Source organism: Alligator sinensis, unplaced genomic scaffold (assembly GCF_000455745.1).
Source record: "Alligator sinensis unplaced genomic scaffold, ASM45574v1 scaffold60_1, whole genome shotgun sequence".
In the NCBI taxonomy this organism is placed as follows: Eukaryota; Metazoa; Chordata; order Crocodylia; family Alligatoridae; genus Alligator; species Alligator sinensis.
In genome coordinates this window covers 1,276,482-1,295,360 of record NW_005841858.1, presented here as the reverse complement: position 1 = coordinate 1,295,360, position 18,879 = coordinate 1,276,482, and positions in this window count along the sequence as shown.

The following is an 18,879-nucleotide window of genomic DNA, read 5'->3' as shown; positions in this document are numbered from 1 at the left end:
TGCTCACCACTGCCGCCACGCTCCTGCCACTGCCAGCGCCACCATGCCTCACCAGCTGCTGAGGCATGCAGCGTTCATTCAGGGGATCCACCCCTCCTAAGCAGCCCCCACACCTGTCTCCCCACACCTACCCACAAAGTGACCCACATCCCCCCACATCCTCACACAACCACCCACATCCCCCCACCCTCTTCCCACTCCCTTCTGAAAACCCCACATCCCCCCATCACACACCCACCATGTGATAAAGAAACCCAAAGCAAACATTAAAATATAGATTTTTAGGATTTATTTTATTATGATGCTAGAGACACTGGTAGGCTTCCAAATTTCTTTAAAATTGTAAATATAGCAATAAAACATTGTCTTTCTGATCAACCCTCCCCCCCCTTTCTCTCTCTCTTTTGTTCTAATAGTGGAAGAATATGGATTTTGGGGTATTTTAAAAAGTGAATTTGGGATGCTGCTTCAGCAGTGTAGCTGACGCAAGGGGCTAGTGTTCCCAGATACCAATTGCCTGGGCCCCAGAAGCTCCTGAGGTCAAGTAACCCTGAGCTGCTGGCCAGGGCAGGTTTTTGTACTGCTGAGGCCAGGACAGGGCAGCTTTTTATACTGCTGGCAACAGCACAGGTGCTGGCCCCAGGGTCTAGCTCCCCCTGGCTGCAGATCCAGGAGGAGCCAGGCAGAGTTATTTTGTCCCAAATGGTACAATTTGCTCCACAACAAAGTGCATGTTTGAGCACGTGTGCTGAAGCAAAAAGCCCCAGCTTAAATTTGCACTGCTTCTATTTGAGCTGCTGCAAGCATACGTGCTTGCATGTGTGGACGCGCCCATCTTGATCAGCAAAATGGGCTTATTATTGCCTTATCATTTCTCAACATTTTTTTATTACTTGATGATTTTTTCCAGTAAATGTTATATTATATAGAAAGTTTAATTGTGTAAACATGCTAAATGTATACCTAAAATGTAGGAAAAACCTTGTTCTTGCTCTATTTTTCCTTTTATAAGCTCAAGGAGCAAAACACATGATACGTTAAGGCCTTTTTCTACTCTTATTGAAGTCACTGGAAGCAAAGTCAAGTTTTAGGTTTCATTTACCCAGTCTTATGTGATGTAAGGATTGAGTTTGTCTTCCAACTTTGGAGCCCCATTATTAAAAAGATATATTTTCCTTGTAATTCTCAGTATGTTCACATTGCAGCTAGGGAACAAGGTGAGCCTTTTTTGGGAGAATGTACCACCTTTAAATCTGTATGGACAGTTTTTTTTTTTTGTTGTAGGTTGTGCTTGTATCGCCTTTTTAAGGTATTGCACTATCTCAAGGCTTATTTTTTATTTAATTAAACTAATTTCTCTCTCTCTCTTTCTCTCTCTCCATTTGCTGCTTGGTGTCACCATCTTGAGGTGCCTAGGGCTCTCATTGAAACAAGTGGGGAAAATATACAGTAAAATCTTTTTTATCTGGCACCCATGGGGAATGGAGGGTGCCAGATAACAAAATATGATGGATAACTGAGCAGCCCGAACAGACGTCTTTGCCTGTGTGCGCCGCCACCTGTCCCACCACACCCAGGGGTTTTGCAACCCCTCCCACTGCATTGCTGTCCCTCCCACCACATCACTGCCCCTCCCGTGGGCCCTGAGGGACAGGGAGGGGGGACCCGCACAGCCTGCTATCCCCCTTGGTCGTGGAGGCTTGGCAGTGCAGGCTGCTTTCTCTTGGGCCGTGGGGGCTCTGCGAAACTGGAATTGCCATGGTGGGCACTTCTGGCTTCACTTTTCCCTTACAAGCCCTTACAAGCCAACATGCTGGTGAACAGTGCATGCTGGCTTGAAAGGTGCCGGTAACACAGCTTTTGCTGTCCCTAGAAAAAACTTAATAAGGTCCATATGTAAATATATGGTGAGGTCCATATGTACATATGGAAATACTTAATAAGGTCCATATGTAATCATGGTCCTTTTAGAGACAGTAAGTCCTAGGGAGATAGTGATAATATTCAAAATACAAATAGGGAGACCTTGTAAGAATATGGAGGTGCCATTTTACACAGCCATTCTTCCACTCATGATGATATTTTTAAGGAGTTAGTTTTAATCCACCTCTGATAGGTAAAGAGAAATGCAGGGGTTTTTCATCCTAAGTATTATTTTTCCTCTATAAGACAAGGCAAGCAATGCAAGCAAAGAGGATATCAGAGAATCTGTCAGAAAGAATTGGATGATTAAAAGAAAACAAAGGATCTTCTTTGGCACCTGTATTTGAAATCAAGCAAAAATGAGAGCACACTAAAGGCTGTGTACATCCACGGCATAACAAGAACATGCACTGTCAAGTGCTGAGGCCTAGGATCAGAGTCAGAAAATGCCTTTTGGATTTACAGTATCAACCCATTTTAAAAACAAATTGTAACTGCTTAGCCCAAGTCCTTTTTTCATTCACCCAGATCAGGAGATAGATGAAATTTTACCCTGAAAATTATAGGAATGAACAATAAAGCTGGTGAAAATAATTTAACAAGAACTAGAAACAGATTCAGTCAATATCCAAGGATTTCTGTTAAGCAGACACTATCAGTGATAATGTACCATTCAGTGGTTAAGCAATGGGCATAAGATGTTGTGGGTTCAGGAACAAAACCCTGGATTAGGATGTGCAAAGCTTCAGGTGATAATTCATTTCGGAGGAGATTCAGCCCAAATCACTGGCGGAATCTCCGAATCCAAATCGAATCAGGGGACTGACTTAAAGTCCAAATCAATTCAAAGCTCTCCAAATCTTTGGAAAACATTTGGAGAGCTTTGATGATTCAGACAGTCCCCAGTGGCTGTAGTAGGGAGCTCTGAGCTGGTAAGTACTAGGGGTGGAGGGGTGGGGGGGCTGGAGGAAGGGGGACGGGACCATGGGGGGACCCCTGCCAGCCCCTCCATGGCTCTCTCCCACCCTGCCCCAGCTTTGTACTTTAAAGAAAAGCCCCAGTGCTCATAGGGTCCTGCTGGGCAGGGGGGGCAATCCCCGCTACCCCCCACTGTCCCACGCTGCATGGGGGGGCTCTGCCACAAGCCCCCCAACCCCTCCTTGCTCCCCCAGCCTCCCCACAGGTGCCCTGCCTGAGCCAGCTTCAGCCCTTTAAGAAAAAAGAAAGCTGAGAAAAGCCCCGGGACTCACCACTTCTGGTGCAGCCTTGAGGCATCAGGGGCTCCTGCAGAGCCCCCCACATGGCATGGGGCAATGTGGGGCAATGGGAATTGCACCCACTGGCAGGAGCGGTGAGTCCTGAGTTGGGGCTTTTCTCATTTTTTTTTTTTTTTAAAGGGCCGGAGCTGGCCTATGTGGCGCACCCTTGATGGGGCCTGGGGAGCAAGGAGGGGGGTTGGGGGGCTCGTGCAGAGCCCACTCTGGACTCTGCTGTGTTGAACTAACAGTCATTTATTATTATACCTCTTGGGAATCATATCCAGGATGGATCTTAACAGTTGCATCAGTACATGTATGCAGATCTTATACTTGCTTTGCCTCTGACTTGACCCAGTCCAGTCCTGCGGAAGGAGAGGAACCAAGGATGTCACTGGCTCCACATGGCAGAGAACAGGGAGTTCCTGGTGCTGCAAAACTGCCACAAGCAACTGAACCCTGCAGTGCTGAATATTAGGGCTTTGGCCTTAAAGAGACAGTGCAAGGAAAACATAATAAGACACAACACCCCTTCCCCCTAGACAGAATAGTCAGCCAACCATTTGGGAGGACTCCATTTCCACTGTGGTCTTCCCATAGAACCGGACTCAGTGAGGGGTTCAGTAGATGACGGCCCTGTCAGCCTATCTGCAGACTCAACAGCGACGCTTCCTTCTGACAGTGATGGCAAAGGGTTTGCATTGGTGAAAACAGGTAGGCTCTTCTCCAGTTAATCCATGTCTGTTGGTGGTGGATTGGTGCTTGGAGATTGCTCAGGTGTTGGGTTATCAGTAAAAGAACGCCCACGCAGCTGATCCACATGACGTCTCCAAACTTGTCCGTTGTCAGTGTGGACTGTATATGATACAGGTCCTGTGGTGCTTACAATTTTAGATTGAACCCACTGTGGGCCTGTCCCATAGTTCTGAGAAAAACACAGTCTCCTGTGGAACAAAAAGAGGTAGGTACTGCATGTCTCTCACAAGGTCTGGGTTAACATGGTCAAGGCATGTCTTCAGACGACGACCCATAAGAAGCTCTGATGGGCTGGACCCTGTTGTAGGGCAAGGAATTACATGTTGAGCAAACAGAAATCTGGCCTGTCTGGTAGGCCAGTCTTCTACAACAATCTGTTTCAGTGTATCTTTTGTAGTCTGCACCATTTGCTCAGCTTGCCCATTGGCCTGTGGCCTGCGAGGTGCAATGGTAACAGTTTGAATGAGGTTGCGGCTGGCAAAATCTTGGAACTCCGCTGAAGGGAATGCATTGCCATTATCAGAAACGATAGTGTCGGGCACCCCATGGGTTGCAAACAGCTGACTATAGTGGCAGTTGATATAAGAGTTGAGACAGTAATCGCTTCAAGACATTTTGAGTACGAGTCAAGAACAATTAAGAAAGTCTTACCTTGAAAAGGGCCAGCAAAATCAATGTGGATGTGTGACCAGGGTTCCTTTGTCTTTTCCCAAGGGAATACTGGTGCCTACAGTGGATTATGATGGGTTGCTTGACAAGTGCTGCACTCCCTCACAACCCTTTCTATGTCATTGTCCATACCTGGCCACCATACATAACTTTTAGGCAGTGCTTTCATCCTCATGATGCCTGGGTGTGCTGCATGCAGTGTTGTCAGTATGATTGTCTGCCCTTGTGGGCAGACAGCTTGTGCTGATATGATGAAAATGGCCTGAATTCCTCAGCCAATTTGTCTGCAGGCCAGCCTGTCCACACCCAGTTGAGGACACAGACAAGGATAGGGTCTTTTGCAGTCATCCTTGCTACCTGATCAGCCTGAAGAGGGGCTTCTGGCATGGATTCCAGCATGAGGATTTCCACTGGCAGAGGAGTAGCACAATCAGGTATTTGTAGTGGTCGGTGGCTCAATGCATCAGCATTTGTAATCGTTTTCCCAGGTTTGTACACGAGTGTATAGTCATATGTGTTTAGCATGATGTTCCAGCATTGCATACTGGGAGACAAAATAGGAGGAGCTGGATTGTACATAGTAAAAATTCCAAGAAGGGGTTTGTGGTCCGTTCAGATTTTGAATTTGTGGCCATAAATGTAATTGTGACATTTTTTAACTCCTGTGATGATTGCCAATGCTTCTTTATCAATCTGTATGTAATTCCTTTTGGTTGAAGTCATTGTTCTTGAGTAAAAAGCAACAGGTGCATCCATGCCATCAGGCAATGTGTGACTGAGGACAGCGCCAACACCAAACAGTGAGGCATCACAAGTAATAGACAGTGGTTTCTGCTCATCATAGTGAACAAGGACACAGTCTGATGTCAGCAACTTCTTGATGCCCTGGAAGGCTTTGTTGTGCTGGCAAATCCACTTCCACTGAGCTCCTTTATCCAGTAAGCAATGAAGGGGCTCTGCTATGGTCTTTCAAGAACATGTGATAAAAATTGAGAAGTCCTAAGAATGCTTGAAGATCCTGTCTGCATTTTGGTATAGGGGCATCATGTATTGCTTTTACCTTTTCTTCAACTGGGTGAATGCCAGAAGCATCAATTTGATATCCCAGAAAGTTGATTCTGGAAACTCCCAGTTGACATTTTTCTCTTTTTACTCTGATACCTGGTTTACCGAATCACTGAGTCCCTCAGTGAGTTGCTCTCTAGACAGCCCCATAATCAACACATCATCAAAGTATGGAACAACCCTGGAAATTCCTGGAGCCACAATTCCTGGAGCCACAGAAATTCCAAACTGGAGGTGCTTGACATGGCACGCTCCCCAGTGTGTAATTATTGTTGGGGTCTCAGCAGCCCTGGCATCTACTATCAATTGCTGATAGACTTGAGTGAGGTCAAGTTTGGCAAAAACCTTCCCTCCTGCAAGAACAGACAGTAACTGATTAACGGTAGGCACTGGGTGTGAATCCTGATTAAATGCTTTATTAAAAGTGCACTTGTAATCCGCACAGATGTGAATACTGCTGAAGCGTCACTGTTGACTCTCCAGATGGGCTGACAGGGCCATCATCCACTGAACCCCTCACTGAGTCCAGTTCTATGGGAAGACCACAACAGAAACAGAGTCCTCCTAAATGGTTGGCTGACTATTCTGTCTAGGGGGAAGGGGTTTTGTGTCTTATTGTGTTTTCCTTGCACTGTGCCTTTAAGGCCAAATAGCTAATGTTCAGCACTGCAGGGTTCTGTTGCTTTGTGGCAGTTTTGCAGCACCGGGGACTCCCTGTTCTCTGCCCTCTGCCATGTGGAGCAAGCAGCATCCTTGGTTCCTCTCCTTCCACGGGACTGGACTGGGTCAAGTCAGAGGCAGAGCAGGTATAAGATCTGCATACATGTACATATGTAACTGTTAAGATCCAACCTGGATGTGATTCCTGAGAGTTATAATAATAAATGACTGTTAGTTCAACACAGCAGTGTCCAGAGTATTGTTGCTGAACCCACAACATATCATGCCATGAGGATTTAAAACAGGAACAATTGGTGTGGCCCAGCTTGTATATACGATTGGCTCGAGGACCCCTTGCACGATAAGCCAATCTAACTCTGCATCAATTTTCGGCCGCAGTGCAAAAGGTACATGCCAAGCCTCCATAGAGAAAGGAGCTATCGCAGGAACCATTTGAAACATCACAGGTGGACTTGAGTAAGTTCCTAATTCCTCGGAGAATACCTGAGGAAACTCCCTTGCAAGCCTTTCCAGACTTTCTGTGCAGATACTGTGTACATCTTGAATACTGATTCCCAAAGCTGAGAACCAACTTCTCCCCAGAAGACTTTTGTGGGAGCCCTTAGTGACTATGAGGGGTAGACGCTGTCTAGTAGATCCATACTGGACATTGACACTGCAGCTACCCAAAGTTTCCACAATCTGTCCATTGTAGTCACTCAGGTGACACTCAGGTTTCACTAATTTGTGGAGAGGGTGCCGAAACAACTGGAAGAATGTGCTTTCATCTATGAGGGATACTCTCAAACCCAAGTCCACTTCCATTTTGCACTTCTTTCCATTTATTACTACCATTGCAATCATCTGAGAACCTTGAGTTTTGATAACACCAACATTTTGAATAAAATATGTTTTTTGTACCTCACGTTCTGGGGAGGACTCTTTTCTGTGAGTGGTTTGAGAGTGAATACATTTGCCGCAGTTTTTTTGTTTCCCAGAACTGGCCTTCGAGTGGCAAACCCTCTCTATGTGGTCCTTCTTCTCACAGGCATGACAGTGCAGTCGTAAACCTGCACTCCCTTTGTCTGTGTTGGCCTCCACAACTCAAACACATCTGTGGATTAATTGGTTTATGTGGTGCTGTTGTTGAGGGTATAATCTGCTGAATTTGCTGGTGATGATCTGATTCTTGATCTTTTTGGAGTAAGTGGACATTGCTGGAGATTGCCTGGCCAATTTCTCTCATGTTATGGGATGCTGCTCCAGCTGTCAAGGCTTTTTCTTGGGCAGTAGCCAAGGTCAAATTGGTTCAGAGAACAGGTGATGTTGGATTGCTTCATCTTGAACCCTACAGATGAAATGGTCGTGAAGCAGGCCATCCAGGAGATCATTGAACTCACAAAATTAGGCAAGGCAAAGGTGCTCAGCCAGATAATCTGCTATGCCTTCGTTGGCCTTTTGGTCCCCTTTAAAAAAAATGAATCTCCACAGGGTAACAGATGACCTTGGGCTTTGGCTTTAAAAGGACAGTGCAAGGAAGAGACAATAAGACACAACTGGGCACAAATAATCCTTATCTTCACTTACTTGCATGAGCAGAAAAGAAGTATGAACTGAGTTGAAACTCAAGTTTATTACTCTGGTGCAGGGATTCTCAACCAGTGACTCTCAACAAAATCCTTTTAAGGGTGTGCGGGATGCCACTCAATATTAGCACATAATGGGTGTGTCCTGATGAGTGCACACATGTGGTTTGCAGTGCCTCAAAGCAGTTTCAATGAGCTTTAGTTAAAGCACCCCCACCGCCATTTTTCAGCACAGGGATGCTGATACGGGTGAGATCAGAGTCTGCTGGAGCACAGTAATTACCACTGATTAATTGAGTCTGCTCCAATCACTGTAATTACAGTGCATCAGAGCAGCCTCCCTGCACACGTATAGGCACCCAGAGATCTAAAAAAGGAATCTATAGTGTCAAAACCATTCAGACCTGTTGTAATCTTTCTGAGGTTTTTTGTAACAGAAAATTGCTGAATTATTTTTCCACAGCCAACAAAGGAGTGAAAGCTAAGAGCTGGCATCTTCTGAGAGGAGCCTCAAGTCTAAAAGTTCAGAAACATTGCTCTAGCATGCCATGTAACTCTCTAAATAAAGCAAGAAACTGAATTCTGAAAACTTGAACTGTTGAAAAGGTCAGAAGATCAAAAGTTACAGGACATAGTTCAGAGCTGATATATGTAGGTGCAGTCCCACTGAAGTCAACTCCCATTTCAAATCTGGGCTGCAATTTAGCAACATACTGAAGCCAACAAGAATACTTGTTCTAAAAGTTAATGGCAGGCTGAACAGTCTTGCTGAAGGGGTATTGTCTTGGAATAGGTGGGCTTCACAAGACAGAGTAATTGCACTGAAATGATGATATGTGGCTATGCTTAAATAATGCATAGTCCCTTTAAAAGCAACAGCAGAGAGGGAAAACAAACACTTCTGAAAGTGAATACCAATTTGTTAAATTGGTTTGCACACAGGGGGTGCCTAGTCCTACAAACCTTACCTGAGTAGTCTTATTTAAAGTTATTGGCCCTACACATCTGGGTAAGAATTATTATATGAGAGAAGTTTTACAAGATGAGGCACATGGCTTGCCAAATCTAAAAATATAGAAGTAGCTCAGTCTTGCATACGTGAATGAAAGCTATTCCTATGGGTAATGGCTGCAGCCTCTTCTGACACTGTGTGCATTTGCAACTCCTGCTGATTGCACAATGTGCTAGTAACTGGTTTGTGGCAGAGGTGTTAGTGTATAACAGTTTCTGCTTGAACAGTTTCAAAAACCTCTTGCCTTCTTTGGAAGATGAAACTTGCCAAATCTGACCAGCTCCCCATGTTCACAGACTTTTATGAACAGAACTGTAGATAAGATAGCTCTGCTCCCATGTGGATAGTGTGACAGTCTGTACAAGTTCAAAGTCCATCATTTCTTTTGGGGAAGAAAATATTCCATTTGTGCTAGATTGCGCTGCGCACATCTCAGGAGAATGTTCTGGCATATAGCAATGTAACTATTACATAAGGAAATGGTTTGTTTAAATATAGAATGATTTACATGGTGTCACCTCATACAAACAATAACTGACAGGTCATGACCAGGACTGGGAAAGCGTTTGCTCTAATAGTTGTTTCTTACAAATATGTCTTGTTTCCACTGTTCAAAGATGCAAAGCAACATAAAATTCTCAAATTCCTCCTAGCTAGAGAGAGTCAATGCTCATTAGGCAATAAGCCAAAGCTCATTAGGCAATAAGCCCAAATTTTGCCTTAAAAATCCTTATTCCATTTTAATTAAAATGTAAAAATGGTGAAAAAAATTAGCTACTCCATCAAAGAAATATGAAATGGATTATTTGGTTTCTTGCCATGTAAATCGCACATGGAACAGATTCTGGTTTGACTGCTAGGTGCCTTAAGTGGGCAAAATACAATAACACCTTTATATTGCAAGCGCTCGTGACAGATTTTAAAAGGAGCTTGCAGCAATCTCTTTTGTATATGAGGGTTTAATAGTAAAGTATATTCCATAAAAGCCAATTCAAAAGGCAGATGCATTTAAAATACAATGCAAACAATGCTCTAGATTTATCGGATGCCTGGATGATTAGAGTCATAGTAATGAATAACTACAAAACTTTAATAGAAACACAGGGAAAATCTGCCAAGATGACAAAATTACTGCTTTCACGTCTGGAAAAAGCCTCTTTTCTATCATCTGCAGTTTGTTTTTTTGTCATCTGTTTAAAAAAAAAAAAAAAAAAAAAAGGAAAGCCCAATTTTGTCATCTTGTGGAAAATTATACCAGAACTTTGTCTCACTAGGGAAATTTTGGAGCTGGCATTAGCAAGTTAAGAAGCCCTAATCTAAGTAGTAGTCAATCTGGCACTGAAAATTATGTTAACTTACTGATCCTATATTAGAATGATTCTGGATTTTTTTCCAGAATTCTCCTATCTAAAAGAAAGCTTGGGAATTTAGAGACTATTAGTTAATAAGCTTTGATCACAATGAATTTGTGTTGTTATACTTTTGTTCACAGAGAAGCTTCTATTTAATTAGAAAAGCTTTATTTCCCTGAAAAATATGACATGTATAGTATTGTTCCAAAGCACAATGATGATCCAGTGGGTTCAGTCTGTAGTTGGTTCTGATCTCCCTAACTTAGCAGGGTGCTAAGACACAATAGGTGCTTGTAGACGTGCTGTGGGGCTGCTCTGATGCACTATAATTACAGCAGGTCAGAGTAAACTCTATTGATCGAGTCTGCTGTTGTGTGATAATTACTGCACTCCAGTAGCCTCCCGCATCTTGTGTATCAGCATCCCCAGACTTCAAAATAGCAGCAGGGACGCTTAAACTAAAGCTTATTAAAGGAGCTTTAGTTCAAGCACCCTGATTAGTTCAAGCACCGTGATTTTGAAGTACAGGGATGCAGATACGCGAGAGTCTATGGCACATTAATTAGAGTGGCTCTTGGAGCTGATCTAAATAAAGCATCCCACCCCCGGAGCACATGTAAAAGTGCCCAATAGGTCAAATCCTCTTTGACCTTTTAGGTACCTCAGGGTTGTCTAATTCCACCCTGTTCAAATTCCTGGAAAACATTTAACACACAAAGTAAATGGCTCCTTGTCTATGCTGCTTTTGTGTCTTAAACTCAATGCTAAGGGGTGATGTATGGCAAAATATTTTTGGCGGGGGTGGGGGAGGGGGGATTTAAGCAGGATAGCATAAGGTCACTCTTCAGTACCTAGTAACTGAAATGGTATCTGCCTCAATATGTCTGGCACAGCTTCAGTGATGAACATGTACAGAGCAAAATCATAGACCTTATGCCTTTACCAGTGCATTATTACAGATTTATTCAATTTACCTCATTTTTAAAAGAGCTACTCTTTATGTGGTTGTGGTACTCTGGTCATACAAAGCTGTTTAATTACACTAAGTTTTACATGGCTCTAACCCAGTGGTGTGGTACAGTGATTGAATCCATGTCTGCCACATGGGCGATCCTGGTTTGATTCCCAGATGCAACATAGCTACAGCCATTGAGACACCGAATGTCTCAGCTCAGTTTGGCCTTTGGATTCTGTCTAGCAGTAGTATTGGAACTAAATCCTAACAGGACTGGAGAGTACAGTTTATTCATCACATCATTAGTTTGAAATTCACCAAATGATTATTCCTAGATGCTCATTAGCCATATCTGAAGTTTAAATTAAAATTTTTTTTTATATATATCTGAGAAGAAAGCTAAGTATTCTTCCCCCTCCCCGCTCATTCACTCTAAGATAGCTGAATGTATTTTTTTCTAAGGAGTCATTTTATAAGCTTCCAGGTTCATTTGTAGGTGCAATTTTCATAGAAAAGGGAACATTTTATTAAAGCTGTAGAGGAATTAAAATAGTGGATTTTAATGACAATATTACAATTGTATATATTCTGTAATGAAGTGCCACCCAAAATGGTGCATAAACACATACAGTGCTATAATCTTGGTCATGAACAGCTCAAAATGTTGAGTTTGATCCTTAAGTATAGATTATTAGCAAATGGGGGGAGAAAAATGTAGGTAGTTTGTCCTCCTTTTACCACAAAATTCATAATATACCTAGCCCTTATCAGAGTTGCACCTAGCCCTCTCCTATCAGAGTTGCTGCAGTAGGGAAATAGGTGGGGGAGAAGTGGTAGAACTGATGTGGAAAGATTCAATTTGTGTTCCCCTGTGGTTTTCTATGGAATAATATTGCTTCCTGAGAGTGAATGGAAAAATAGGTTATCTTCACCTTACCCAAAAATATCTAATTTGTCACTGAGGGGTTTATGTATACAGAGTTGTGCAGTATGTCTAATTCAGTTTGTAGCATCCCTCTTACAACTAGAACTACTAGCTGGGAACTGTAAAGTTATAGATCCCAGTGGAGACAAGAGCACAGATTGCTGTAAAAGTATGCTTTCCTCCCACTCAGGTTCTTGTAAGGAGGGATGTAGGCCTCCATTCCCTCCCTACAAGTTTTAAATTGGAAAATTCTTGTCTTAGGCAGTCTCCACTTTCTCATGTCCACTCCTAAATGTGATTTCTCTAGCTGTTTTTTTTTGTTTATTTGTCTGTGTTTTTACTGCCCAAGTATCATCAGATAATTTTCAGGCTCAAAATAAAGTGAAGAGCAGCCTGTGTTCACAGTCAGTAATGGAGGGGAATGTTCTGAATACCAAGGAATGAATAATGTATCTCAGCAGGTGCATGGGACAGAAGTAGCTACCAAGGTTATCTAATCCAGCCCCCAGATCAAGGCAGGTTCTTCGCTGACCAAGTCATCCCAGCCAAATGTCTGTCTAATCTGCTCTTGAAAACTTCCAAGGATTGAGATTCCACAACTTCTCGGGAAATCCTGCTCCAATGCTTGACCATCCTCATTGTCAGGAAGTTTCTCTTAATCTCCATCCTAAACTTTCCCTGCTGCAGCTTGAGGCCATTGCTCCTAGTCCTGTCTCTTATGGCCACAGAATAAAGCCCATCGCCATCCTTGCTATACTCACTCTGCAGGTATTATCAAGTACCCCACTAGCCTTCTCTTCTCTAGACTAAATAACTCTAGCTTTTTCAGCCTTTCCTCATAGGTCTTGGCTCCCAGGCACCTGATCATGTTTGTTGTTTTTCACGAAACGCTTTCCAATCTGTCCACATTCTTCTTGAAGTGTGAATCCCAAAATTAGGCGCAGTACATCAGGTGATGCCTCACCAGACCTGAATAGAGTGCTTTGATTCTCAAGTGACACTCTTGTTAATAGAACCCAGGATGCTGTTGGCTTTTTTTGCAACAAGAGCACACTGCTGGCTTATATTCAGTTTATGGTCCACCATAATACCCAGCCCTTCTCTGCAATACTGCAGCCTAGCCACTCATTCCCTAGTCTGTATTTGTGCATGTGGTTATTCCATCCCAAGTGGAGGGCTTGGAACTTGTCCTTCTTGAATCTCATCTGATTAATTGTGGACCATTTTTCCAGTCTATCCAGGTCCTTCTGGAGTGTAGCCCTACTTTCCAGAGTGTCCGCTATTCCCCCGCAACTTGGTGTCATCTGCAAATTTGCTAAATGTGCAGTCAGTCCCATCATGCAAATCATTAATCAAGATATTAAACAATACTGGACCCAGGATAGAAATCTGGGGAGTTCCACTTGATGCCTCCTCCCAAGTAGACATTGGGCCATTGAAGACTACTTGCTGATTATGATGATTAAATCAGGTGTTTATCCACTTTACAGTACTTCTGTCTAGCTTGTATTGCCTTAGCTTGTTAATAAGAATGTCATGGGAGACGGTCTGAAAAGCCATGCTGAAGTCAAGGTATATTCTTCTCCCCTCATCCACAGAGCTTGTCACCTTATCATGGAAGGAAATCAGCTTGGTCAGGCATGACTTGCTCTTGATGAATCCATGCTTGCTGTTCCCAGTCACTTTGTTCTTCTCCAGGTGCTTCACAATAGATTCCTTGATAACTTGCTCCATGATCTTTCTCAGTATTGAGCTCAGGTTGACTGGTCTGTAGTTCCCTGGATCTTTCCTCTTCCCTTTCTTACTTGCATCATTATATGGTGATTTCCAGAGGTACAAAGAACAGTTAGACTCCCAACTACAACTGGAAACCAATGATTTATAAGCCTAATTCCAATTTCTGCCCTTGAAAATCTCCCTAAAAGGTAATGTCTGGTTTTGGTCAGGGAAGTGGCTGTGCTTTGCATTATTTAGCAAGTTTTAGTGTTTGATTTTATAAACTGTGCCTTGAGGAAAGGGAATGAAAGAGGCTGGGGTACAACCATAATCCTTCCTGGATAGGGAGAAAGAGGAGAGTAGTTTCATTTACAGGGAGTTTATGCTAAGTATAAAAAAACTGGAGGCTTGACTTTCCCCCAGGGGTCCACAGAAAAGCAAGTTCAGATTGTTATGGTTGTGTCCCTCTGCTTCCCACGTACTGTACAGAATGGAGGGTGACAGCTTGGTGGGCAAATTGGGGACAGATCATCTCATTCTCACTGGCCCACCAACACACCCAGCAGAAATGTGTTTTCTGCCTGGGGCCTGTGTTACTTGTGCAGAGTGCTCCTGTCTATTGTTGTAAAATCCTGCTTCCTGGGAGTCTTAGAAGCTTGTGCAGTGATGGGCAGTCTCAAAAGTTCAACTCCCACAGAGAACCACAGGACCAGAGTTAGATCTCACTGCTACCTCCACTCTTGCCTCCAGGTCAGTGCAGGCCTCAGGGGAATTCAAGGTTTGTGGGCAGATAGCAAATGAATGTTAAACTCTTCAGTGTGTGTATCCACACAAATCAAATGTCAAACAAACCACTAACTGATTCAGACAAAGAGATGACCTTAGAGGGAGGATCAAATATGCATATGCTATTCCTTTGTGTCAGCAAATCTGGAAATGAGTGGAAAGTTCAGACTAGGAAATGCAATATGCTTATTATAGTTTATGTGGCAAAGAGCTTATGTTTGACACTGTAGCAGGGCTGTTTCCTAAACCTCAGTTGCAAGGACCTTGGTAGAGCTGCAATTATAAATGAGCAGGACGACTATCTTCTGCTTCCTTTGAAGCTGGGGCCACACACACATCTGCACACACAGTTACTTTGTGTGAATGTGATGAAAGCAAACTAAATTTAGACTCCTGCATCTAGCCAATAAGCCTAACAGTAACCTAATTTTCTAGGAATGAGGCAAGATCTGTGTTTGTAGCTCTGGAAGGAAAAGGATAAAAATTTTCAGAAATTCCCTAATCCTATTTGCCCAGTCAGAGAGGCAGATCTCCAGTGGCTGTTTCATACAGTTGTACTCTCCTGGTCTGAAAAGAGTGTGATGTCTGAGCCACATGCAGTTCATATTCTGAATATCTTGCAAACTGCTCAAAGCCAGTCTACAGAATGAAAAAAAAAATGTTAGAACTACATGCGAAGGAAATCCAAATAATGAGTAAATGTGAGGAAAACTGCTCTTTGTTCACAGACACATGAGTCTGGTATAACCTATTCTGTGACCCTGAAGTTTTCAGCATTTACTTTTGTCTTAGTTTCTCTTCCTAGTCTTTGTAAGTCTTGTCTGTTTAGATATGGACTCTTTAGGGAATTGAATGTCTCTTACTGTGTGTACAAATCGTTCCTTAAACTGTGGATCCCTGATCCAAGTCATGGCCACCACATGTTATATTATCATTTGATCCTTTGTGTTAAAAGCTTTCTACTTGATCATGAATGTTTATCATTGCAAGTTAAAGAAAGTTTCTAATCTGCATTCATTTCCTCGAGCACACCAGGGAAGTTAAATATAGTCTTGTTTAAAAAAACAGAAGGTACTACATAGGCATACAAATCAGGCTGGGTTTCAAAGCACAGTAAACATGAAGCAACCAGTGGTTAAATCAGAATGAAGAAAAACTGCATCCTAATCAAATTTCAGCACATGCATATTTCATAAGAACATCTTACGCAAAGTAAAGACGGTATAAAAGATTGGTGCATGGTACTGAGTTATACATTTTCTAATCTATTTAGCTTCATCACAAACTAGGCTTTCACAGCACAGAGCAATGCAAATGTGACACACATTTTCTTGGTTCTTACAGAAGATAGCCTAACAAGACTACATTTCACAGTTTGGGCATTATTTTTCCTTGCCATTTTCTCTGCAGATAAACTGATTATTTACTGTTCAGGTCCCTCAGAGCTCAGGTGGCACTCAGCCAGCAAGCAGCCCAACTGGTGGGGGGAGCTGCTGCCTGAGCTCTGAGGAGCCCAATTCTGTTTGGAGCTCAGGCAGCACCGGGCCTGTCAGCAGCCTGGGCAGGGACAGAGCAGGGGGTTCAGCTCAGGAGAAAAAAGGATCGGTCACCTTGGAGCTCAAGCAGCGAGCTAGTCTGACTGGTGGCGGAAGACACTGTAGTCACTGGGCACACCAGGGTGGTGGCACTCACTCTTCCCAATGTCCCTAGTCTCACCGCTCCCTAGTGTCCCCACTCAACTTGACAGGGGCCGCTGCATCCTGGGATGCTAGAGGACTTCAAATTGGGCAGAAGAGCTGTGGAGAGTGGCCACACCGTAATGGAACAGGACCAAAATTAGGCAGATTGAAGATAAATCTGCCCTGGAGTGCCAAAACTTTAAACGAAAAATTAATGTCTTAGGCCACTTAGAAGGTGTTAATGTGTAGACAATTAAGATCTCCAGAAGCCCCCTAAAATTACCATGTAACAAGACCCTTAAACACAATTTAACTGGCTTAAAGTTGTACCATTCCAGGGCAGATCTATCTCTGATCTCTGATCCGCGGTACCCAACTCGTGTTCCATTAATGTGTGGCTACTCCCCAAGATGAGCTACCCAAGTTGCAGGCCTCCAGCATCCCAGGATGCAGCATCCCATCCTTAGCCAGGGTGAGTCCCCCACCCTTCTGTTCCATGTGGACAAACTTTCTATCCCCTGAACTCCACTGTGTGTGTGTGTGGGGGGGGGGGGGCATTTCTGGCACCAAGCCAACTCTCCCCCATGCCCAGGGGTGCAACCCTGTGCAAACAGTTTGCAGAGCACATGCCAGTTAGCCTGGTCGCAGGGCTCGTAACAATGTGAAGATTTTGGTTTGCGGCTGGAAGGGTAAGGGCCATACTTCTGGTGGGTTGGCAAAGGTGAGCCATGGCATCTTCATTTACTGCTACTGGTAGGTGACACACATCAGTCTGAGGGGTCTCCCTTTAAAAAAAATTTCTGAGAGGAAAGGGAATGGATTGGTCTTATTGCTATGTGTTTTGGGGGGGAAACATCTCCTGTTTCTGCTACACACAAGCTAAGAATTATGTCCTAGGAGGCTTTTCTCCCAGGTAACACATTAGTGGTAAAGTACATCCTGATATTTCAGCTGTGCCTAGCCAATGGGCACTTCTGTGAAGAGTCTCTCAGCATTTAGTCTTTGTAATTTGTTTCTGCTTGAACTCTTGTTAAAAAACAGCTGTGAGAGTTTAGCTGTTTTATATTTAGAGAGACAAGAATTAAGATGTTCTTCTTTACAAATATTTATTTTGTAGCTTTACAATTATGGAACTCCCCAAGACCATTGTTATGTACACTAGTTCAGGAATAGCAGCGTGTAAGATTTTTGAAGAAAAAATCATGTAAAAAGCAGCATGTAAGAATTGTTTTCAGAGCATAATATATATATTCTCATATACCACATCCCTCAAATAAGACACATTTTTTTGGAAGACAGAACATAGAATAAAAGATTTTCCTATAGTCATGGTCTAGAGCTGAGTTTTTTTCATAGAGAGTTTGTTTTACAAAATAGTTATCAGCCTCTTTTTCAGCCAGGAAGCTGAGTGTGGCTATGCAAGGGTTAATGCTGGACGGACTTGGTTCCATCCTGCTCACTTGCTGAGAAAGAGACTGGCAAACATTTTGCAATACAGCTCCTATATGCTTCTATTCCAGGGGTAAAAAAAAAAAAAGCTTTCCTGCTTAAGACATGCACACCAGTTTGGGAGAGCTGAATTTTGGGGGAGGGAGGATACATGTAGTATACATGTAAATATGGTAATTCCCCCACACCCCATGTGATTTCAGTCATTTTAGAATTATTTCTAAATGTGGGTAAATTTTTTAAAAGATAACCATATAGGAAAATAATTTAAGTATGTTCAACCAGATTTCTGGGACTATTTGTGGCATACCTTCAATAATTGTTCCTCCTTTAGTGACTGGTCCATTAGAATATAAGGCATGACTACTGCTGCTTACTAATGGAGCTATGTGTCTATTGTATGATGTGGTGATTAAGGTCAACTAAGAAATGATGCATGGGATAAAATATTCCACATTCACAGTAGACTCCTGGTTTATACCACTTGTTGTCCATCCTGGAAATATGCCACAATACACAATTTGATTTCAGATTTCGAACAGCAGATCAAAGCATAATCTACATCTATGGAAAACTGTAGCCAAATACATTTTAAAAAACCTGACTACATGCTGAGCTATTACTAGATACTCCCCAAGCAGGAAAAGAAGTTAATAATAACTTGTGAACAACGATTTCTGTGGTATGGGGCAAATCTCTGCTAGTCTCCACCAGTCTGTTCCTTCTTGCACTGCATTTCTGTTAATATGCCTCTCCATCCCATTTTTAAACTGTCTTTGTAAAATTGATCAGCCATTCATACATTATGGTCTTAAATAGGATGTGATGAGAAATGAGGCAAGTGTAGAATGGGATAGGTCATAGGGCTGTGCAAAGCTTTGGGTGGTGATTCGATTCAGAGGAGATTCAGCCCGATTTGGTGGCTGAATCTCCAAATCTGAATCTAATCAGGGGACCAATTAAAAGGTCCAAATCGATTCAAAGCTCTCCAAATCTTTGGAAAAGATTCAGAGAGATTTGATGATTTGGACAGTCCCCGGTGGCTGCAGCGGGGAGCTGCAGCCAGACTCAGAGCTGGTAAGTAGGGGTG